We start from the raw sequence: 24,334 nt of genomic DNA, 5'->3' as shown, positions 1-24,334 counted from the left end.
TCACATCAAAGTATTCTCTTTTCCAATGAGAATAAACATAACATACCCTCACTTCACCCACCTAATAATTTAGGGCCCAGTAAGAGCCAAGATCTGGTTTCAGTTTCTGCTGCCCTGCTCTTGCACCCTCCGAGGCAATAATATTCTTGCTGTGGTATAGTGACTAATACAGAGCATCTGTTAAGCCTCCATCTCCAGAACAAGCCATTGATTTCTAGTTGTTACTGCTGTATCTCTACCAACACATGTTTGTATCCCCGCTTCTTTTTTTTTTCCTTTTCTCTGATGTTCTGCCATATATTGGTGGCTTTAATTATATTTTTTCCACTACAACCCTTAAAATCCTTTACCTCTACGAAGTGTCATGTTGTTATGGTACTTAGCATATACAGCTTTGCCTGATTCCTTTCTCAGGGATTAATTTATTTTGTGCTTTTTTTGTTGAGCTACATTTGCTGAGTGAACCAAATTCTTCTGCACTGGCTGTGCTCAGCCTAGATTTATTTCCTAACATGAGAGCTAGAACGTAGATATGTGAAGATATTCCTTTCAGTGTTTCTATATTGACATCAGTGTACAAGTACAAACTCGGTACTGTGAACCAAAAGTGACTCTAAAGGCCGTTGTTCATCACTGTCGTAATGTAAGAGCCCTAATCAAAGGTAGTGTAGGTCATGAGTTCATTTTTGTCTGGAAGATGCTGACACGGAAACAGTGTTTGGGGCAAGTGGGATGGGATAACCCTTGTAAATCTGACCTCTCCACTCAGTACCCTTTTCCCAATGTAAAGCTCCCACCCAATATGTGATTTATCTCTTGGTCCACAGCCACTATTCTGTCCTTTTACTTTGCAATCCATAACTGTCTGTCTCCATTATTCATCTCTGACGCTGGACCTTGTCAAAACTTTGTTTGAAAAATCTAAACTCACTGTGCTATACAGCATCTGTCATGTTTTTCTTGTCTGCCACGGCAGCATTATCTTCAAAGATACCCAGGAGGTTAGTTAAGCATGACCTCCTGTGTCTAAATGTATGCTGGCTGTCCTTAATCAAACTGTCTTTCCAGGTGTTCTCATGTCACATCCCTTAAAGGTTTCCTGTGCCAGCTGTTAATCCTACTGCTCTATAATTTCCTGGTTTGGCTCTTGACCTCTTTTAGGGGTGGGAGAAAGAAGCCAGAGTGCCACTTCTAGCTTTAAAAATTTCTGCCAGACTCAGGGTACTTTAGTATAGTACCTTCCTTATCCCTTCTTTCATCACTGTTCTTGCTCAGTCTCATTAATGGGGGCTGACCGTTAATAGGCACTTAGACCATATTTACCTTTCCAAACCAGCTGGTGTCTTAGAGGCATGACAGGTTTTTATAACTGAGAAGATACATTGGTGCTTTGCCAGAAAACCAAAGGCCAAACCAGATGTACTCAAAATGGAACAATGTTGTAGCTGCCCGTATTTATTAGAGGGGAAAAAGCTTGAATAATGGCTCAGACCTCCTGCACCAAGATGCAGTGCCTTGGGTTTTCTTCAAAGAAATGTGTTGGTGGATGGCTCATTTCTTTGCATTGCAGTAGTTATGATGGTAGGAACAGTGTTGGTACCCTTTTTTTGTCCTTGGAGAAGCAACCTGCAGTGCGGAGACTGTATTTCTTCTAGATGAAGAAGGTAAATGGTCCTGTATGTGATGAGTCTGCCCTCTTCTGTATGCCAGATTGGAGAGTTCTTTCCCTACTCCAGAAAGCCATGCCCTTTCTTACTCCTCTTTTCTTATGTGCTAATGATCTATAGTCCATGAATGGTACTTTTTTCACACTGATTGAGTTTTAGGCTGGTGGCCTGTATGGAGGAACTGAACCAAAGATCAGCTGCATGGGTCTGCATTACCCTTTTTCAGTGAGTCAAGGGTTCACATTTCTCAGTTTATCACTGTGGGTGAGACATCAATGCCAAGAAAGATAATTAATGTGAGTAGGTGTGGAAGAGCCTCGTTCTTCCTTGTGGCTCTACAGAAACAGAGACTAGAAATGAAAGAATAAAGTGACTGATTGATTATCTCATATTGTAATAAAAATTATTGAAAATATGTATTATAAAACATATAAGTAAAGATGAATTCCCAAATTCATGGCTCTTTTTGAAATATGAGATTAAAATGGTCCCATTTTAGCTCTGTTAGAAACAAAAGCATACTGCTATGTTTCTGTGCTAAATGTTATATTCTTAAAGAGGCCATAATAATATTTAACTAAACCACTTTCTCTGTTTTTTAAATACCCAGAGCAAAAGTGTTTCATGCCTTTGCAGGTCAAAGTAACTGGAATTACCTTTATGGAGTGTCCTCATTTGCTTTGTAATTAACCTCCATACCCTTAATGTTTTGATAATTAAGGGATATTTTTAAGATCTCAGATCAACAGCACACATACTGCCATCAAGTACAGGAGATCTTCTCTGGATAAGGGGATTTGTTGAATCAAGGCCAAACAGTAGACTCTTTCTTTTTGGTCTCTGGGTCAGTATGATAAATGGGGTTTAATCTTTGTCCACACAAGAGCAAAAGCACACAGGTAACTTTATGTATACAGGTGACGTGAGTTCTGCTGTTGATTTCACTGCATGAGCAGGGGCTGTTTGTAGCATTTAAAGAAAAGTGGGTATGTAAGTGTTTCAGTCACTGGTGCCGTAGGATGAACTTGGCCTTGAATAAACCAAGTCTTGCTCTCTTCCTCTCAGTTCCCATTCACTGCTGCTTCAGTTAGAAAGCTGATGGTATTTCTAAGAGCTTGGGAGGACTGTGCCTCCAGGTCAGACTCTTCAAAGCCCAAAGGGCGGCTGAAATGCCTAGGAGGTTCCCATATAACCATTAACATTTTGGCCCCTAATTTCTGGGAAGTAACTGCAGAGTTTTCTGTGTTTCTCTTATAAAGCCTTTACAGACCTTTTTTCCCTCCAGTTTTGCATTTCTTGCTTTCATATACTGATGTCCTTTAGAGATATGCCAAAAAAAAAAAAAAAAAAAAAAAGAGTCAGAAGCATGAATATGCAACTGAGAAAACTCTTTCAACAAATATTATTACCACAGGCCTGCATACCAGTCTGGTTTTGTTACTATAGCAGCAGCACTAGTGAGGTATGTTCTCAGACTGTGAGACCATAAATCAAGTGCAAACCCTCTAGTTGTGTCTGGTAGGATCTTGTCTTCAGTCTTCCCCTACCTGCACTTACTATGTAGTTCTTGTTTGGATAGTGGAACATCTGAAGCATAATTTGTAGAGGAAATCACTTTCCTCTCCAGCTGCAACCCAGAAATGCTGAATTTTATGTCTCCATCAGCTCAGAAGACATTTCCTCTTGTGAGTCAGCTTCATTCTGGTTGTTTAATAGGTAAGTGTGGAGGCCTGAAAGCAACCAACTCATTCTTTTTAAAAATTAACAGAATATAAAATTATATTCAAAATTTGTTTGAAAATAATCCAGAAGAATTTGGATTGTCTCATCATTGTTAGGCAAATAACTGTATGAATGGGCTGATTAGTTTTGTTAGAGGAAAAAACGTGGAGTTAAATCACTGGCAAGACACAAATAATTGGTTTGGCCAGTGGCCTGATTTGGCTGGCTGGTCAGTTTGTCTGTCTTTGTTGCTTTCTCCAACAAAAATAAATGAGCTTCCCAGTTCATCTTTCATTTTCAGTAGAGCAAGTCTAGCCAGTCAGTTTTCTTCCTTGACTGATCAAAAGATCCAGAAACAGAAATGCAACCAAACCATGTGCAGCATTTGAAGGAAGGCTGTCAAATTATTTTTATTACATTGATTAATTGCAGGAAATTCCAGTTTCTGACTGACATACTATACTACAGATGTTCTTCAGAGAAAGGGATTGTTCTTTTGAGAAACCTACCATGTGCTGGATTTCTTTGGGCGTTTTTCTACAGTGTTGATCTTTGCATCTGTAGTCTTATTATTTTATCTTTCTTTTTAAAGCAGGGGAAAATATAGGTGAATAGAAATTTTGGTTAACATAACTCCTGGATTTCTCTGGCTCACGTCTATTTTAATGTGATAAAATGCCAGTGGAGCAAACGTAGTCCGTTCAGTCTTTTGCTGATGGGCATGCCATCTATGCTGGCAAGACTTGCACATTTTCCACTGGAAAAATGGAAGGCTAAGCATGACTAGAGATGACAAACCATGAATTCGGTATAGACAAGAACATGCCATTCAGAAAATACATAGAATGAGCTGCGGAATAATGGAGAAAAACCTCTTTTCCAGAATAAAGGAGAAAAACCTCTTTTCCCAGTTCCCCCCATCTTAATTTGCTTTGATCTTGCATAACTATTGAGGAGTCTATCTATAAATATGTTTTTTCTGACTGGCTACATTTTATTAAAGTCACTGCTCAAAATAGTTGCTGTTGGACAGTTTGTTTTTGCATACAGAGCACTGTAATCTTCACACTAAATACAGGACTGCACTAGGCGGTTTGGTGACTTAACTGTGTACTGCTCTTGCTCTCTCTCTTGCTCTCCCCATCCTTATCCCCTCTGTTTTTAAAGCACTGCAAATGACCTCTGCTTTTAATGAGACTCCCTTGTTGCACATTCCCTTGCCCACATTTGTAGTTGACAGTGTTAATCCAAGATGAGCTTGGAGCAGGTAGCAACTGGACAGTGAGAGCTCAGTCTTTAATGAACGTGAGATCATTCTTTCTGCAGAAATGTTCACCTGGTTTTTGTGCATCCAAACAGCTAAAATTTCAGTATGATCTCATACATTGTTTCCCCTGGGCAGCTTACAGATGGCTTATCTTCCCCTTTGCATTGGTTTTAATCCCCATACCTGTTTACTTCCACTGCATTGTACTGTTGTTCCACCTATGTACACTTAATGTACCACCTGGGTTTTATTTTCAAGCTGATCATTTTTGTGTCTTGGGATTTACCATGGATTCAAATGGACACACCCAAACACATCCTTTTTCCTGCGTGCTTTCCTGTTTTCAATAAATGCTTTATTTAAACATATGATGAGTTTAGTCTTTTTAGCTATATACTTGTTCTTATCACTTGTGCTGAAAGTCATCTATTACATACGATTTTGTGAGGAGACCAGAAGTTTGTACTTTTTACTCTGTTGTTGTTGCTGCCTTTGAGTACAGTTCAAGATTTGTGTGGTACATCCCGTACATCTATGCATGTGAGATACTTGTATCACACATGTTTATGATTACCTTGGAGTACATTCCTAGGTTTCTGCACCAGTGGAATAAATTGCATTTAGTTTGCAGTTCTGACCTTCTCACCTGCACTCTGCTCACTGTAATCTTACTCTGCAGGAATTGCTTTGAACACCTCAATTCAATAAGTCTGTTTTTATATAACACACTATTTTCTAATAAAAATAACCTGCTATAAAAATACTTTTATTTTTTTTCCTCCACCATCTCTTGCAGCCTCCACTGAGTCACAGCAAGGAATGAATATTATGCTGATCTAAAACTTAAGCGCTACAGGCTTAGGACTGTATATATTAAGAACAGATTATCTCATGAATCAGCTAGGCTAGAACAGAAGATGTTTCGCCAAGGTCCTTGAAAGCTTTCTTTTACAACTAGCAGCAATAATGAAATGTTATCACACCTTAAAAATAAAAGAATTATGTGGTTCAGGATGGAGGATAGAAATTATTTATCCTACTAGGGAAAAGGAAACTAAGGCAAAGGACAAGGCAAAGCAGGAGGCCGTGAGATGAGCCAGGTTGTCTGCCTGCCTTTCTCTTCCATTTGTTCCCTTCATTGCCACAGAGAGAACAGCAGAATTGCTGTTCAGGGCCTTGCTCAAACTATCTCACTTTTGTGAGCATCCCATCTGAGGCACCTATGGCTTTTATTTTCTAGAACTTTATGTTTTTCCTCCTAATTATCTGTTAGGGATCCAATCCAAGAAGTTTGAGTACAATTTAATTGCATCTAGTAAAAGATAACTTGTGCAATGGTTGTTTCAGAAAACTTCTTCTATTTTTAATCTGAATATGAAAACATTTGGTTACAAGCTCATATTGGAATCGCATGTGTAGATATTGTCACCCAGACATTAGCAGGAAAACAGTGCATTGTGTTGTCTGTCTATATACACACTCTGCTTTGAACACTCTCCAGTTTTCTATACTTGAGCTAACTACTACGTTGAGCTCAATTAAAGTCATACAATATATGATACTTTAAAATGGTTATCACTGGCATGCACAGCAGATGTTTTGGGAACATGTTTTCAAGCAGAGATAGCAGCTGATGGTGACTTTTGGTGCAGTAAAATAGTAAGCACTGGACAGGAGGTCTCTTATCCCTCCTTCTCCTCCCATATTTAGTTCGATGGTGCAGAAACTCAACAGTAAAGTCACAGGTTAAATCACCTGTGTGTCAAGAGATGGTCTTCCAGTTTTCTTTTATGCACCCAAAAGGGTAAGACTCTTTCCAAACTGCAGAGGGAGGAGTTAGAGCATAGCTTTGCTTGCTGTAGTACTGCAGAACCATGGGATGTGCCCTGAGCAGACCCAGCAAGGAAGGAGATTAAGAAGGCACCATGTGTTTGTTTATACCCAGTCTAGGCAAATTTAGATCCTCCGAACTTGTGGGCCAGCTCTGCTGTAAGATTTGAAATGTGATTTGACTAAGAGTAAGTCTGATTACCCTGACTTTGTAATTAAGTCAGACTTAGTCAGTCTGCCTCTGACTAAGAGTAACTGCATCAAAAATGCAGCAACCGGTCTGTGCGCAGGGCTGGTTCCAGGGGACCAATGTGGCTCTGCTGGTTCATGTTTGTTCCAAAAACAGCACTGGGGTAACTTTGTACTGGCAGGCTTTATGTGGGATCGAGTGTCATTCGTCCTCCCACAGCTGGTGTGAAGCCAGCATAAACTCCGTATCATGTGTTCTAGCTAATTCATCTTAAATGTGATTATGTGTCCTGGGCTGATCCAGATCAAATGTGTACTGAGAGCAAAGAGCCAGGATTAATGATCATGAAGGCGTGACCTGAATTCAGCCATGGAAGAGAAAGCTGTGATATAGTCCGGTTGCTCCAATGGAGCTGCTCGGTATTTCCTTCCTCAGGGAGCAGGGCCGGGAGCGGGAGAGGACCAAGTCACTCACAGGAAAGGTTTTTCATGGTGGTGGTTTCATTTTGTTCCTCTCCAAAGGGACCTGTGTTTATTCTCCTCCTTTGAAGTATGTAACTGTACATGTGGATTGACACGGGAGTTAGGAGACATCCCTCTGTAAAATACCAGCTTCTGTAGTCTCTCCAGATCTGACGACTAAGTTGGACCTCTCCATTGCTAGGATAGACCCGAGGCTCTCTTAAATTCTTAATTTAAGAGCCTCTTGTTGAACAAAGCTGCTACAAGTTTCTCTCTTTCTTCCCTTGACTTGAAGTCAGGGCTGCTGGATGTGCTCCCAGCACACCTCCGCACTGGAACACAGAGGTTTCTTCCTGAACCTCCTGCCCACCAACCTGTGGTGATCTCTATCCAAAAGTCCCAGCAGCACTGCACTCTGGTGCCCAGCCATGTGGTTCATGTCTGTCATGGGCGCTAGTGATGGATAAGTCTTTGGGTGGGAGACCTGTCAGGACATGGCTTTCCCTGGCAGGTCGCTGCCAGGAGGGCAGAAGGAGGAGGACTTGTAGGTCTGAGTTCCATAACCCAGGGGACCTTCTGACTGCAGAGCCATTGCAAGCTGTGGAAGCGGGAGAGGACCAAGTCACTCACAGGAAAGGTTTTTCATGGTGGTGGTTTCATTTTGTTCATTTTGTTAACGTCAAACGTTCCCTGGGGGAAAGGAAAAGCTCTGGTGTTTTTGCTAGCATTGCAAGGACTACCACAATAAAGAGCATACAGCGATGATCTCCTATCACCTTACAATCCAAATACAACTACCCATATGTCAACGTTGTAAACTGAAGCTCAGATGGTGGCTGAAGAGAGGCCATGGTTGCTTGAGCTCAGTGTGGAAAGCTGGAGGTAGTTTTGCAGTAAGGCCTGCCCAAAGTACCTATTTTGGAAACATGGCGCCGTAGTTTACCGTTCTGCTTCTCCACCAGCCTGACCCTCATGCCAAAAGCCCTTGATCACCTTTGGCTCACAGAATCATCTAGGTTGGAAAAGACCTTGAAGATCACCTAGTCCAACCATTAACCTAACAGTGACAGTTCCCAGCTACACCATATCCCTAAGCACTATGTCAACCCTACTCTTAAACACCTCCAGGGATGGGGACTCCACCACCTCCCTGGGCAGCCCATTCCAACGCCTAACAACCTGTTCTGTAAAGAAATGCTTCCTAATATCCAGTCTAAACCTTCCCTGGTGCAACTTGAGGCCATTCCCTCTTGTCTTATCACTCATTACTTGGTTAAAGAGACTCATCCCCAGCTCTCTGCAACCTCCTTTCAGGTAGTTGTAGAGGGCGATGAGGTCTCCCCTCAGCCTCCTCTTCTCCAGACTGCACAACCCCAGTTCCCTCAGCCGCTCCTCGTACAACATGTGCTCCAGACCCTTCACCAGCTTCATTGCCCTTCTTTGGACACACTCAAGTAATTCAATGGCTCCTCCTGCTCTCTTGTCCCAAACCATCTGCAGTGGAAGCTTTGGCCAGGCTTCCATCTTCCAGCCAGAATTTACCCTCCCCAAAACCAACCCCTGTTCTTCCACAGCAGTGCTTCTTTCATCTCCCTCTCTATAGCCATGTTGTCATCCACTTTGAATGGCCCCCTCTGTTTCACCCCTTCACGCTCAAGTCGCCTTATCCCTTTACTAGTTTACTCCTGTATGCATGCTTCTCTTCCACACTGTCCTCTGGCTCGTTTGCTACACTGGTGCTGCTAACCCTGCCTGCAGATTTTTTTTTTTTTTTTTACCAAGCATTCTTTAGATGTGAAATCTGCAGTTGATCTGTAAGCAAAGTCTTTTCCTGGCCCTGAAGACACTCCTTAACCCTGTTTTCTACATAGAATTATGCAGCTGAGAGGCACTGGATGAGAGGAGTCGGCACTTCATAATAATATTTCAGATATACAAATTGGAAGCATTTGCTTACATCTTTCTTACCATACCTTTGCATATTACTTTGGCAGACAGTGGTGAAATACTTAGATCACAAACTCCCTCAGGCAGAGAGCAGTCGTCCTATCTGTTTTTTTACCTGGCACTGGTACTGTTATCACATGAGCTTCTCATGACGGTAATTGGACCTGAAAATGGAGGGATATTTTTTCCCCATATAAAGATTGTGAGGTTTTGATGAAGTATTTTCCCTAACACCTAAATATATTGTTTCTGAAACACTGCCAGGGCACTTTGTGAGTTTTATAGTTAATAGATGCTTCAGCCTTCCACTCTTCTCTTTAGCCTGGTCAAACCAACGGCTCCCCTGTAGTAAAGGGACACAACCCATCCCAGACAGGCACCTCACGTGGAGTTGTGAGGGATGCAGGACATGACTCTGAGGCAAGAGCATGAGCAACACATGGAAATAGTTCCCCAGGTTCCCTGCAGCAGCATTTAACACCTGTACTCTACAGGATTTAGTGCACTGACATTTTTCGATAGAAAACAGTTTAGTAGAAAGTATTAAGCAGAAACCCAGTTTTCTGCATAGTTGTTTTCCAGAGGTAAAATTTCTATCAGTTCTCATAATAACAATAGCTGAACCCTGAGCTGCTGCTGTATTTTAAACCTCCAGAATCTTTGGAGCTGTGCTGAAGGCTGTACATAGCTGTACAGTGTTGAAGGCTCTACATCTCTTACTGTACATAGTGGGGATGAAAAGCTATCTTTGGAGAAAATAAAGATGGTCTGAGTATCTGTGTAATTAGCAACAAAATAAAAGGAGATTTGGAAATTCATTCCATCATACTTCAAACCTGTTTTTAAAGTGACCTGGGAAACACCATCTCGCAGTGTTGGAGGCTGCTGGCACAAACCAACTCTCATTCATATCTAAGATGCTGAAGGTTGAGAGATGGTTTTGTTTTTGCAAAATTATATTTAAAAAACACTGAAAATATCTGTGTGTGCAACTGCCAGTGGGCAAATTTAAAGTAGTGGATTGCTCTCCAGTATTAATCATGTTAATTTATGGCTAGATGTGACTCATTTGATTACTTATGAAAATCAAAGCCGAGTGATTTTCTTTACCATATGTAGGAAGATGGCAAGTGTGTGTGTATGTGTGTGTGTGCATGTGTGTGCATTATCAAGAGAGAGTTACTTTACGAGTCACACTCCTTTGCTGCCTTTCATCCTTGCAACCCATGAAACAAGAATTAATGCAAAATCAGTTTTCAGTGCCTTTAATATTTTATCTATTTATTTATTTATTTAAGGGCTGCCTGTCCCAGCAGTTTGCTTCATTTTTTTCCCTGGGGATTTCTCAAGATGTCTGACAGAACTACAGGAGGTTTCACATTCAGCATTTTGATGGTTTCCCATGTTCTGTTCTTTATTTTTGGAAATTATCACAAGAATAGCTTGAACCGGTCTGACCCGTTTATACATCTCATAGCACAATGGGGCTCTAATTGAGGCATCTCACATTACTGAGCTGATGCCATTATTATTTAAAAGCAAGTAGGTACCTATTAGGAATATTTATTCCCTGTCTTCTATCAAGAAAGCAATTTTCTAAAGAGAGTCGTGTTTTTGTCTTATTTAGGGTATTGATTACCTACTGCTTTGAAATAAAAGGAGATTTATATGCTCTGCTGCTAGATAATCTGTGAAGGACTGTTATGGTAAGATTGAGCCCCTAGGCTGGGAGCCAAGAAGAGGGAGGATGTTCCGCAGCTTGGCTCTACCTTTCTCACATGATTCATCAGATGCTATTTAAGTCTCTTTGTACCTCTGTTCAGTTTCTGATTTCACAAGAAAGTTGTAATTGTTGTAATTGTTGTGATGCTGAGCTCGCTGGCTCATGGGGCCTGCAGAAATGCTTGCCATGATACAGAGACAATGTGGAGACAGCTCTTCCACTCTGCTGTGAGACCCAGATATTCAGAAGTCATGCCCAAGTCACCTGAGATTCGTTTAACTTTTTATTATTGTTTTTTAAATCTTGAAGCAATTTGAAGTGTTTCAAGTCTTTTTTATTAATCTACAGAGAGATTATCTACAAAAATTCTTAGTTTTAAATCAAAACAGGGGCTCTTGTAATCAGGTGTTGCTGAGACCTGAGGCTTTTGACAGAGCAGCAGATACTGTAGCTAATATGGCGAGGGGTCAAGGTACACTGGTATGCAGTTCTGCAGATGTTGCTCTTCCTGGGAAAAGAAACATGGAGCTGCAGGAGGAGCGGTGAGGGAACCTGCATGTTCCATAGCTGCAGTAGTAGTTTCCTAAAACTCCCCTCAAGGGGAAAAAGGGCTTTTGATAAATGGAGACACTGGGGGAATCTGTAGGCCACAAAAAAAGAAAAGAGCAGTTTAAAAAAAAGGCGGAGGAGCAAATCTTCATGGTTTCAGACAGATGCAGAGTTAAGGGTTTGAGAGGATGCCGAAGAATTTAAAATTCCTATCAGTGTGTCAGTAGGTGTGTTTTGCACTGCTTATATTGAGTGAATCTGAAGGAAGCACTGAGTAACATATTCCTGGTAGTAGTATTTGCAGGGATGGAGGTAAAGGAGCACTGTCTCCCAAGCTGTTCTTGAAGTAGTAACACCATACTTTGTGTTGGCGTGAGCAACTCTGAGTGCAGGCTGTGCATTCTCACACCTCCAGAAATACCTACTCAGTGCTGCTTACAGATCGCCTATGCTGAAAAGACTGCTTTCCCAGCTAGTGGCGTGTACAGTTGAGATCTGGTCCTACCTATTTTTGGTTGGTTGTTTATTGTACACATTGACTTCGACTCAGTGAAAGATAGGAGCAGAGCTCTTGTAAGAACTGCATAATTGACAGATCAGTCTCAAAGCAGAGGATGATGAATATAATGGGGCTGCAAGGGGGGCATAAGAAACATAGAGGGGTGGATTTTCTGCTGCTGCATGTTTTCATAGACCCACTGACCTCAGCTGATCATTGACACCCAGCCGGGGCACTGGCATGAGCTTTTCGGGCACCACAGCATGAGGGCAGGTCCCCATCCAACAGGCTCCCTGCTGCCCACACTCAGCCTGGCCAGCGGCACGCTCCTGCTTCTCGGGGCAAAAAGCTGAAAACCTCAAAAGCTGAAAGCTTCCATGAGTGACCTTTTCTCCAGGCTGCTCCAAATTTCATGTTCCTTCCATTCTGAGTGAGATGCCGTGCCCAAGTTGCCAGTGCTGGCATGTGAGGAGAGGGCTGCCGCTGGCGGAACAACCTGCTGAGCATCCCACCCCACAGCCAGTGCCTGCAAACTTGAAGCTGCTATGCACTAAAAAACCCTGTTTGGATTATAAAGCCCATAGGGAGGCAGAGCCCCAGCAGGAGAGCATCCTGGTTTGTGACAGCATCTGCAGGGACCTTTTCTTGTTTCCCCTCTGAAAATTAGTTTTAGGAAATTAATGTGATTGCTTTTTCTTTCCTCTCTTTGCCCAAATGTGTATTGCAGTGAGGAGTGATGGGGCAAGAGGTGGTGCAGGGATGGTTGGTAACCCCAGCATCAGTGCTTGCCAGTGGTTTACTGCCGCTGACAGTGGTTTGTATATCACAACTTGCACCCAGCATCTACTGCGTGTTGCATTTTCACTAGAGAACTCACCTATGGGGTGTTATTGGGTCTGCACAAGCCCAGTCGGGCGTCTGGGAGTGACATGTATTTAAAATGAGATAAACGAGAATGTCACTTGAGTTCAGCCTCTTCCAGAGTTGTAGAAGATTAATGATTTATTTCAAATTCCTGACATAGTTCTCAGTCTCAGATTCTGGCTGCATCCGTTAATCCTCCTGGCTGTATGAAAATCTGGAAAATAAGAATCCTAAAGTTTAAAAAGGCAGAACATAAATTAAGCTTTCCTCAAGACAATTTTCCAAACTTCTATTTTTTTTAAATTGAGATTTTGAAATTACTCTAGTTCCTGTTTGAAGTGTACATCTCAGTTTTTGGATTGCCTGGGGCAGACAATGCTGCATAGTCTATATGTTTTGAAATTTCCAATCATTTGCCATGTGTATGCATGATTATATTAATTGGATTATATTCTCAGTGTATAGATACTGCACTATATTTATGGAAAATGAATCTAACAAACACTAATCCTCAGAATATGCCAATAGAGAAAAAAGTGGTTCATTATATGCAACTGATAAGACAGATTTAAATGATTTACCCCCAAAGTGGTAGTAGAGATGGGACTTGAACTGTTACTATTATCATTCTTCAAAACCTCTTTCCAATTGGGATTTATCTTTCTCCTCCATGCCTCTTATTATTATCTGAAACTCCCATTTGTTTTAATTTCCTTCCTTTTCCTTTCTTTACGCATCTCCTTTTGAAAGAGCTGTCATAATGTGTTGAGTGAAAACTTGATTTTGCATAATGATGCTTAGATGTGATTGTTCTCCAGTTTTGTAATGGGTTTCTCCAAACTCCAGGGTGATTCTTGGCTGGGATGATCAGGTTTCACATTTGCTTTTCTACTCAGCGCACTTATACACCAAGTTTTTAAATATATTTTGCAACCTATAAGTGGCCCCTGGCCTACAACGATGTGTTGCCATGTTTGCACCCAGTGGAGCTACTGTTTCCACAATTTGTGTCACACCAGCGTTTTCTGATTCATAACAAGCAGTTGCTGCTTGGTTGGGAATGTCTTTGGAGGGGATGAGATAGGGAAGGCTGGGAAGGAAACCACATTGCAAACAGCTTAGGCATTCCAAGCCCATCTTTTTGCCAGTGGAGCTTTGCTGGTTTTATAGTATAGGTTTGGGCCGTATCTCACCAGAGAAGGTCTTTGTTTTCTGTGTGAAGTGCTGCAAAGAAGAGCTGCTGGAAGAGGGCTGCAGGGTGTCATTCTCTTATTGGAGGAGCAGTGCTGTGCCCCCTTCTGTGAGCAGGCTGCACCCTCCTTCTGCAGAGCTCACCTGGCAGAAAACACGAAATGGCCAAATGATTTCTTTAGGTCAGCTTATACATTGTCTGTACCAGTGGGGCAACGGGCACTAGTCTGGGATTCAGGAGTGCTCGGAAACTCTTTCTGCCACTGGCTTCCCTTTTTCCGTGTTTAATTTCCTTTCTATAAGTGCCATACCCTTCAAAGAGGGGTAAGCCTCACAGAGATGCTAGAGATGCTTAATTATTTTAGGTTTGAGTGGCACATGCAAAAGTAATTTTTTTTCCAAATTTTACAGCTCTATTGTTTCCTAAAATTCTCCACTTAGTGACTAGGGAAGTTCAGAGGGGAAAGCAGCTCCCATGCAGTAGAACTATTTCCTCTGCTGCAATTGCAGCAGTTTATGTGAGTTCATAATTCCTTGAACCTTGACCCACACTAGTAACAAAAAGAAACTGTCTGAAGATGAAAATGCTTTTCTTTTTAAAAAATATAATTCAAATTGTGGTTTTGCTTAAAGGATGTTTGCCCTTTTTACATCCAGCACATTCATGATATGTTTCCATAAAGCAATTCTATCCTTTCAGTCAGGATGACCTTTATTTAAATGCAACAGCAAAACAAGGAGAAAAAAAGAAGTAATGTGAATTCTTCTTCAGAGCTCCTTCACTGGCTCGGTTTCTGCACATGAATGCAAAATGGCAGCTGCCACTGCAACACAGTTGAGAGTTCCCATTTAAAAATGCAGTGCTTACAAAAGAAACCCTAGTAGCCATAAGCTACAAAACCCAACATCTGATAAATGGAAAAGGACAAAATCAGGTCACGGAGGCAGTGTGTATCTTTTGCCCTTGTATCACATCTTTCATCCATGGATCTAGAGTCACCGTACGAGTGTCATCCTACCTCCCGAGTGAAGTGGGAAGGGGCAGAGAGGACCTTGGATCCCAAGGAGATGGGGCAGCTTGTGTGTTTGTATACAGCACCATTTTTTTAAGAGGGGAGGTAAAGAATTTCAGGCCTGGTTGAAGCTGCAAGTGGCATTTCTTTAGGCCCAGGTAATTAACTGAACTGGAATTAATGCTCCTGTGTGCTACAAAGATCACCCTAGGATTTTAATCAAGGCTATTAGTCAGCATATTGGTAAAGCGACGCTGAATTCTGCAGCCCTCCTTATGCGGCAGTCTCAGCTGATTACGAATTCACTGAGAGCCTTCATTTTTCTTCAACTGCACCTCCAAAAGCACCGTACGGTAGAAACCTTTTGCCAGGCCCAGCACTCTCAAGGAGTGCCCTTGTGAACAGGGCTCTCCACCTGGCGAGGGGCTCCTTCCAGCGCAGGAGCTGCCCGCGCTGGCTTAGCCCTGCCTGCCCTGGTGCCCCTGGTCAGGGATTCCCAGGTGAGCAGCGGGGACAGGCAGCGAGTCGTGCTTTTTATCTTCCTGCAGATTTATGTAGTGCAAAATGGTAAAGTGTATTTGCATTTATGCAGTATCACTTCGCAAAGAGCCCTCACAGGTGAGTTCCTGGTTGCCTGAAAATGGACCAGAAAGACAATGTCCCTACTACCCTCAAAAGCAAATGGCTACCTTCACTACTGGCTCCACTCCCTACTCATTTCAGAGGATTTCTGACTGATTCCTGCATGACTTCTGATAGCCAATGAAGTCCCAGCACCATAAGCCAAGAGTTACAGTATATAGGCATGTTTTGCATTTCTAAGTTAGTTCCAGTGGTTTTGGCTATTTTACCATTCAGCCTGAAGTGTTAAGGTATTGTCCAAAATTAAATTCAATTAAATTCCAAATGTATGTATGTACGTATGTGCAAGGTGAATTTTACACCAATTTTTCACCGTGTATCTGAGTCATCGGTGCATATGAGCTCTTTGATTTTTATTGATAGGCAGAGCAGAGCTCTGCTGCTTGGGGTTAGGAAATTTCATACCTGCCTAAGGAGACTTCCCAATTCAAAATGGAAGTACAGATCAACCCCTAGGTTTATGTTTTCAAGATTAGCAGATATTTTGAGGAATAAGCTATGGTGACTCCAGTTCCCTTCGCATAGTATCTTTTGTGTGCTCTTTTACTAAAAGAAGAGCCTCATCTGTGCAACAGAGTAGGACAGCACCCACGGGCTTTCCTGCTAGCCAAAGGCTGGTGTCAACCCTGGGAAGTGAGGAGACTGGCCTGGACTGATTATCGTTAAAAGCTTTTAGAGTAAAGTCAGTTACTTCCTTTTGTCTCTGAAACTCCCATTAATCTCTGCTCAATTCTCTCCATTCCTACTGCCACACCTGGCTTTTAAAAGCAAAACACCCTTGGTCTCCACTAAACATAAAGGAAGAAACATGAAAGGGAAACTATAATTGCTTTCCTAAGAGTGTTTCTTCTCCCCCACCCCCTTTTCCTGCTGTTTGGTCACCTTTGTTTTTCCTTCTTTTCCTGAGGTTTTATGTCTTTGTTTATCATTTTGACTGTCAACAGTACACAGCAAGCTTTGTGAAGCAGGCACCTTGGGCCTGGTTTTGATCTCATTTTCACAGATGTAAACGGAGTTAGTGGAAGTTTCTGGTGGTGTAATTGATAGCAGAATCAAACCCTCCTCTCAGATGTTGGGAACATGGCATCCAATCCTGACATGGCCTAAGTGTTACTTCCATAGCAACTCTGCAGAGAGATCCTGTTACACTTGTGAGTTAACTACAAACCTTTGCATATTTCTGTGTGTGTCTGTCTTCCTCACTCTCTTTTTATTCCTGTATACTCTGTGGCATTTAATTTAGGATTAACTATAATTTACTTGCACTATTTTGCAAACTAATTACCAGAAAATTCATTTTTCTAATTCTCTTTCTTTCTTGCTTCCTTTCCCCTTCTGCGCCAATCCTTTGTCAAGGATGAAGTTTACTGTGGTGACCTTCCTTGCTGCGGTCACCTTGAACTGCTAGAGGAACACATAGGGCTCTTAAATGCACCCTATCAGGGCAACTGAATATTAGCACCAGGACATTTTCATAGAATCATAGAATCATAGAATCATTTAGGTTGGAAAAGACCTTTAAGATCATTAAGTCCAACTGTTAACCTAGCACTGCTAATTCTACCACTAAACCATGCCCCTAAATACCACATCTACATGTCTTTTAAATACCTCCAGAGATGGTGACTCAACCATTTCCCTGGGCAGCCTGTTCCAATGCTTAACAACCCTTTCAGTGAAGAAATTTTTCCTAATATCCAATCTAAACCTCCCCTGGTCCAACTTGAGGCTGTTTCCTCTCATCCTATCTCTTGTTACCTGGGAGAAGAGACTGACATCCACCTTGCTACAACCTCCTTTCAGGTAGATGTAGAGAGCGATAAGGTCTCCCCTCAGCCTCCTCTTCTCCAGGCTAAACAACTCAAATTCCCTTGGCCACTCCACGTAAGGCTTGTTCTCTAGACCCTTCACCAGCTTCGTTGCCCTTCTTTGGACACACTCCAGCACCTCAATGTCTTTCTTGTAGTGACGGGCCCAAAACTGAACTGAACTGAACTGAACTATTTGAGGTGTGGCCTCATCAAGGCTGAGTACAAGGGGGCAATCACTTCCCTAGTCCTGCTGGCCACACTATTTCTGATACAAGCCAGGATGATCTTGGCCTTCTTGGCCACCTGGGCACACTGCTGGCTCATATTCAGCCAGCTGTCGACCAACACCCCCACGTCCTTTTCTGCCATGCAGCTTCCAGCCACTCTTCCCCAAGCCTGTAGCGTTGCATGGGGTTGTTGTGACCCAGGTGCAGGGCACAACACTGAGCCTCATTGAACCTCATGCTATTGGCCTTGGCCCATCAATCTAGCCTGTCCAGATCCCTCTGTACTTTAGAGCCTTCCTACTCTCAAGAAGATCAACAGTCCTGCCCAACTTGGTGGTGTCTGCAAACTTACTGAGAGTGCACTCTGTCCCCTCATCCAAGAAAGGATTCTTCAGGTATGTAAACAGCAAGCAGAAACAGAAGAAAAATATTGGCCCACTGTTAAACAGGAGAGATGAATTAGTCACAAACAGTGCTGAAAAGGCAGGGGTTCTCAACACTTTCTTTACCTCTGTCTTTACCAGCACTGTTGGGCTGAGATGTTGGGAACAAAAATCCAGGTCGACACCAACACACCCCACCGTCAGTGAAGGAAGGGTTGGTATGCAAACTATCACAGGAGCTTGACTTCTACAAATTGATGGGCCCTGATCTTATCCAGCCAGTAACAAGGGTGTTAAGAGAGCTGGCTGCTATTGTTGCAAAGCTGCACTCTATAATCTTTGAGAAATCATGGAGATTGGGGGACGTGCCAGAAGACTGGAAGAAGGCTAATGTCACCCCCATCTACAAGAAGGGCTTACAGGAGGATGCAGGCATTGGTTTTACTTCAATCCCTGGGAAAGTTATGGAATTAATCCTCCTGGGGGCTGTCACAAGTCAAATGAAATACGACTGGGAAAAGCCCGCACGGATTCACCAAGAGCAAATTGTGCTTGATGAACCTGATTGCCTTCTACGACTAAGTAACCTGGTCAGCTGATGTGGGGTGAGCAGTGGACATTGTCTACCTGGATTTCTCCAAGGCTTTTGATGCGGTTCCCCACAGCCTCCTCCTGGAGAAACTGGTAGGTTATGATCTAGACAAGTGGTCTGTGCAGTGGGTGGGGAACTGGCTGACAGGCTGCACCTAGAGGATGAGGATAAATAGCTCTTTTTCAAACTGGCAACCTGGCACAAGTGGATTGATATTGGGCCCAATGTTGTTTAATATGTTCATAAGTGATCTGGATGATGGGGTCAAGTGTACTCTGATGAATTTTGCTGGTGATACTGAATTGAGTGGGGAAGTGGACACTTCAGGAGAGCCACTCTGCAGGAAGACCTGGATAGGCTGGAAAAGTGGGCTAACAAGTACCTTATGAAGTTCAACAAGGACAAGTGTAAGGTCTTGCACCTGGGAAAACATAATGCAGGAGTGCAGCACAGGCTGGGATCTGCCTGGCTGGGGAGCAGCTCTGTGGAAAGGGACCTGAAAGTCCTAGCAGACAACAAACTCAATATGAGTCAACAGTGTGGTGCTGCGGCAAAGAAAGCCAACAGAATGATGGGTTGCATCAATACAGGCATCAACAGCAGAGAGAAAGAAGTCATTATCCTGCTTGTCAGGGCACACCTGGAATACTGTGTTCAGTTTTGGTCCCTGCTATGCAAAAAAGATGTGGACAGGCTGAAGAGGGTCCAGAGGAGGGCCACAAAGATGATCAAAGGACTGGGAAGCCTGCCATGTGAGGAAAGGCTGAAAGAATTTGGTTTGTTCAGCCTTGAGAAGAGAAGACTTAGGGGAGACCTTATCACCATGTTCCAGTGTTTAAAGGGTGGCTACAAAGAAGATGGAGACTCCCTTTTTACAAGGATTGACATGGAAAAGATGAGGGGTAGTGGGTACAAGTTACTCCTGGGGAGATTCCAATTGGATACAAGAGGAAAATTTTTCACTATGAGAACAACCAGCCACTGGAGTAGTTTCTGCAGGGAAGTGGTGAATTCCCCAACATTGGACAGTTTTAAGATACAGCTGGACAGGGTGCTGGGCCATCTTGTCTAGACTGTGCTTTTGCCAAGAGAGATTGGACCATATGATCCTGGAGGTCCCTTCCAACCTGGTATTCTATGATTCTATGATTCAGAACATGGATAAAGAGATTAGACAGAACTGGCCCCAGTACTGTGCCCTGGGGAACACCACTTGTGACTGGCCACCAACTGGTTTTAACTCCGTTCACCACAACTCTTTGGGCCTGGCCATCCAGCCACTTTTTTACCCAGTGAAGAGTAAACCCATGCAAGCCATGAGAAGCCCATTTCTCCAGGGGAATGCTGTGGGAAATGGTGTCAAAGGCTTTACTGAAGTCTAGGTAAACAACAGCCACAGCCCTTCCCTCATCCACTAAGCGGATCACCTTGTCATAAAAGGAGATCAGGTTAGTCAAGCAGGACCTGCCTTTCATAAACCCATGCTGACTGGGCCTGGCCACCTGGTTGTCCTGTATGTGCCATGTGATGGCACTGAAGATGTTCTGCTCCATAACCTTCCCCAGCACCGAGGTCAGGCTGACAGGCCTGTAGTTCCCCAGATCCTCCTTCTGGCCCTTCTTGTCACATTTGTGTCACATTTGCTAACCTCCAGTAAACTGGGACCTCCCCCGTTAGCCAGGAGTGCTGATAAATGATGGAAAGTGGCTTGGTGAGCACTTCTTGGTACCCTTGGCTGGACCCCATCTGGCTCCATAGACTTGTGTGTGTCTAAATGGTGTATCAGGTCACTAACCATTTCCCCTTGGATCACGGGGCTTCATTCTGCTCCACATCCCTGTCTTCCAGCTCAGGGGGCTGGGTACCCAGAGAGCAACTGGTCTTACTGTTAAAGACTGAGGCAAAGAAGGCATTAAGTACCTCAGCCTTTTCCTCGGTATTTATCACTATGTTCGCCCCCGCATCCAATAAAGGATGGAGATTCTTCTCAGCCCTCCTTTTGTTGCTAATGTATTTATAGAAATATTTTTTATTGTCTTTTACAGCAGTAGCAAATTAAGTTGTAGTTGAGCTTTGGCCCTTCTAATTTTCTCCTTGAATAACCTCACGACATCCTTGTAGTCCTCCTAAGTTGCCTGCCCCTTCTTCCAAAGGTCATAAACTCTCCTTTTTTTCCCAAGTTCCAGCCAAAGCTCTCTGTTCAGCCAGGCCGGTCTTCTTCCCCACCAGTTCATCTTTTGGCACATGGGGATGGCCTGCTCCTGTGCCTTTAAGATTTCCTTCTTGAAGAATGTCCAGCCTTCCTGGACTGCTTTGCCCTTCAGGGCTGCCTCTCAAGGGACTTTGTCAACCAGGCTCCTAAACAGGCCAAAATCTGCCCTCTGAAGGTCCAAGGTAGCAGTTCTGCTGACCCCCCTCATTACTTCTCCAAGAATCAAAAACTCTTTCATTTTGTGATCGCTGTGCCCAGGACAGCCTCCAGCCATCACATCACCCACAAATCCTTCTTTGTTCATGAACAACAGGTCCAGTAGGGCCCCTTCCATAGTTGGCTCCCTCACCAGCTGTGTCAGGACATTATCTTCCACACACTCCAGGAACCTCCTGGACTGTTTCCTCTCTGCTGTATTTTATTTCCAGCAGACATCTGGTAAGTTCAAGTCCCCCACGAGAACAAGGGCTAGCAATTGTGAGACTTCTCCCAGATAATTATAGAATGTTTCGTCTGCCTCTTCATCCTGGTTGGGCAGTCTATAACAGACTCCCACCATGCTATCTGCCTGGCCAGCCTTCCCCCTGATTCTTACTCATAAACATTCAACCCTATCATCACCATCATGAAGCTCCAGACAGTCAAAACACTCTCAAACATACAGGGCTACTCCACCACCCCTCCTTCCTTGCTTATCCCTTCTAAAGAGTTTGTAGCCATCCATTGCAGCACCCCAGTGTGCAAGTCATCCCACCATATTTCTGTGATGGCAACTATATCATAGTTTTCCTGCTGCACAAGGGCTTCCAGCTCCTCCTGTTTGTTGCCCGTGCTGTGTGCACTGGTGTAGATGCATGTCAGTTGGGCTATTGATCCCGCCACCTCTTTGGGGGGAGAGGCCCTAATTCCTACATGACCATTCTCAAGCGCTTCCATGGTTTCCAACACATCAATAACCCGTGTGTCTTTGCTGCTGCATGGATCTCCATCCTCTGCCTCCACTGAGACAGCAGACTGAAGGACCTTGCTAGGACACTGTTCCTGAAACGTTGGCGTGCCGCCCCCAGGCTTATCTCTAGTGAGCCTGGTTTTATCCCTTTCCCCCTTCAAATCTGGTTTAAAGCTCTTTCAGTGAGCCCTGATAACTCCTGTGCAAAGATTGACTGATAAGGGGCCAGCCCAGCTTGATGCCAGTTCTCCTTGGCTCTCCTGGGTGCAGGAAGCATGTCAAGGCGAGGGATAGTGGATTCCAGCAGCTGAGGAGCACTGCACTTGGATCTGCCTTGACAATGTAATGGCTCCTGAAAAACTATTGTGAGTCAGCACTCATTAACAGCCCTCAGTTTGCTCTGGTTTCTGCCAGCAATGGGTTCAGCCCTGGGTTTGGTGAAAGCAATGCAGTGGCTTAGAGTTGAGGTGGGCACAAGCAGAGAGGCTGAGGAGTGAAGGAGACACTGCAGTGTTTAATTATGGGTGTGTCTAACTCATTTCTGTTGTAATTCTTTGGTAGCCAATAGGATTATACCACAAATAAATGCTGTTTTAAATCAGAGGTGCCTGGAGATGGAGATCAAAGGCTAATATAAGGAAATAATTTCTTGTGACGGATTTTGGGGAGGCAGTGCTCCTTTCAGTGTTCTTAAAGGCTATTTACAAATGGTAGAAATGGAAAAAAAACAATGTTAAAATTCCTGCTGCTTTTTGCATTTGGAACATCAATTTGAATTTGAAGAAATGGGACCAGCTCTAGTTCTTGACCTATACTCGCAGTGCTTAATTCTCTGCAGTGACTACGATGGATGCAAACGCACCAGAGCTGGCATTAAATCATGGCTAACTGTGTAGCTACATCAACACAAAGCTAACTGCTTGATTATTTACCCACGTTGTCAAGCAAGCTCTGCTGCATGTGCTGAACCCTGTGCTTTCTTCTCTCTACTGCTAGCAAGCATCCAAGCCACTGAGCTTAAAGTCCCCATGTGCCTGTGACCACATGAACTGTTTTTCGTGATATGACAGCAGCTGCACTTGCAGGTACAGACTCTAATACCATCGTTTGACCCCAGTTCAAGATGACCCCCGGGGGTACTCCTGCTGAGGGAGCTGATTTTGACCTTCCCACTGCCCTGGACATGCATTCCTGCCCCTGTGCTGTAATACATTTTTGCTAGATTAGTTTCAGCCTGGATTAGTTCCCCTTGTTCAGCTCACCGCAGAGCTGAGCAAATGCTTGTGCCAGCACAAGGCAGAGCAAAGGTGGGGATGGAGGAGGACAAAACAATGTCTTTGCGAAGCAGGGCCAGGGAAAAGCAACTGTGAATTTATGGCCTCTTGCTCTCGCTTGCTCCTCCTTGTTTGATGAGGAGATATTGCTATTGTGTCTCCTTGTTTGCTTTTAATGTCCTTCCTCGGGCTGATTATAGAAGTGAAGGAATGGTGATAGGTATTATAGACCAAGTTATCTCTGGATGAGCCCGGCTGCTTTTACTCGCTCCATTTTGCTTCCAGGGCTTCGTATCATTCACTACTGAATGGTTTCCCTAGTGTGCCTGGCAAGTTTGGCATTTCCAGTAGTCCCCTTATGTACCTTCTGCCCATCAGTGCCATGTGCCCCCTTGTTGCCCCAGCTGAACCCCAGTGCTCATCCTGCATCCAAGGCCTGGTCCTGAGCCGCGCAGGAACCAAATAACATCTCGATGGTGATCGGGGAGTCTCTGAGAGGCCCTGCTTTCCATTTATCTCTCAACAGCGCTATTGCCTTTAAATACATACACTGCCAGGTGCTCTTGCCTTTGGAAGGCAGGCAGGCAGGCGGCTCAGCTGCACAGGTTCAGGTGATGGAGTGCTTTGTCCAGGGTTTCCCAGGAATGCTCCTTGCCTGTTTCCTCCACTGCAGCACAAACTGAGGATGGGGTTTGTTTTTCTTAGCATATCAGGTCTTCTGGCACAGCATGATATTCTGCATACTGTCAACTACTTTGGGCTGCTTGTCAAGGAGGGGTGTAATGTAAGCTGAAATGCTGCTCTAATTTTTGCGTTATCATTCCTGTTGCAAATGTCATTATTTAATTAGACTGTGCAGGCCTTCCAGAGCAAATATTTTGAAGGGAAGGCACGGGTGTTCCTGCATCTCGATGTCTTTACTACATCTGAGCTAGCTGAATGCAACATGCAATAGAAAAGCAGAATCAGTGGCTTGGGTCCAACAAAAGAAATGGCTTCAGCAACTTCAGCCTGGCTCCATATTTGGCCATGGTGTGTTGTTCCTCTTGCTGCAGCCATAGCCATAAAAGGGTAGCTGACCAGTTGGTTTCCAAGAAAAAGTGTGACCACCTTTCCTATAACATATAGACTAATCCCTGCAGGATCCTTATGAAAACAAGTTTAGAGTTTTTAAGTTCACTGAGTAAGTGAGTGAGTCTTTGCAGCACTGCACAGATAGCTGCTGCTTTTCTGCTTTTTTTTTTTTTTTTGGTAATGGGGCTTTTGGCAGTATCGAGGAAAAGAGATTTAGTTCCATGTTATCCTTAAAAAATAAGTCATA

General features: G+C 43.6%; 1 protein-coding gene across 2 annotated transcripts in view; it reads left to right on the top strand.

Annotated features, from left to right (window-relative positions):
* Window positions 1–24,334, top strand: part of NHS (NHS actin remodeling regulator) — a 269,188-nt gene that overhangs the window by 88,143 nt on the left and 156,711 nt on the right. The gene's annotated exons all lie outside the window — the stretch shown is intronic.

Source organism: Strix uralensis, chromosome 2, assembly GCF_047716275.1.
Source record: "Strix uralensis isolate ZFMK-TIS-50842 chromosome 2, bStrUra1, whole genome shotgun sequence".
NCBI classification, from domain to species: Eukaryota; Metazoa; Chordata; class Aves; order Strigiformes; family Strigidae; genus Strix; species Strix uralensis.
This window is presented reverse-complemented; position numbering and strand designations above follow the sequence as displayed.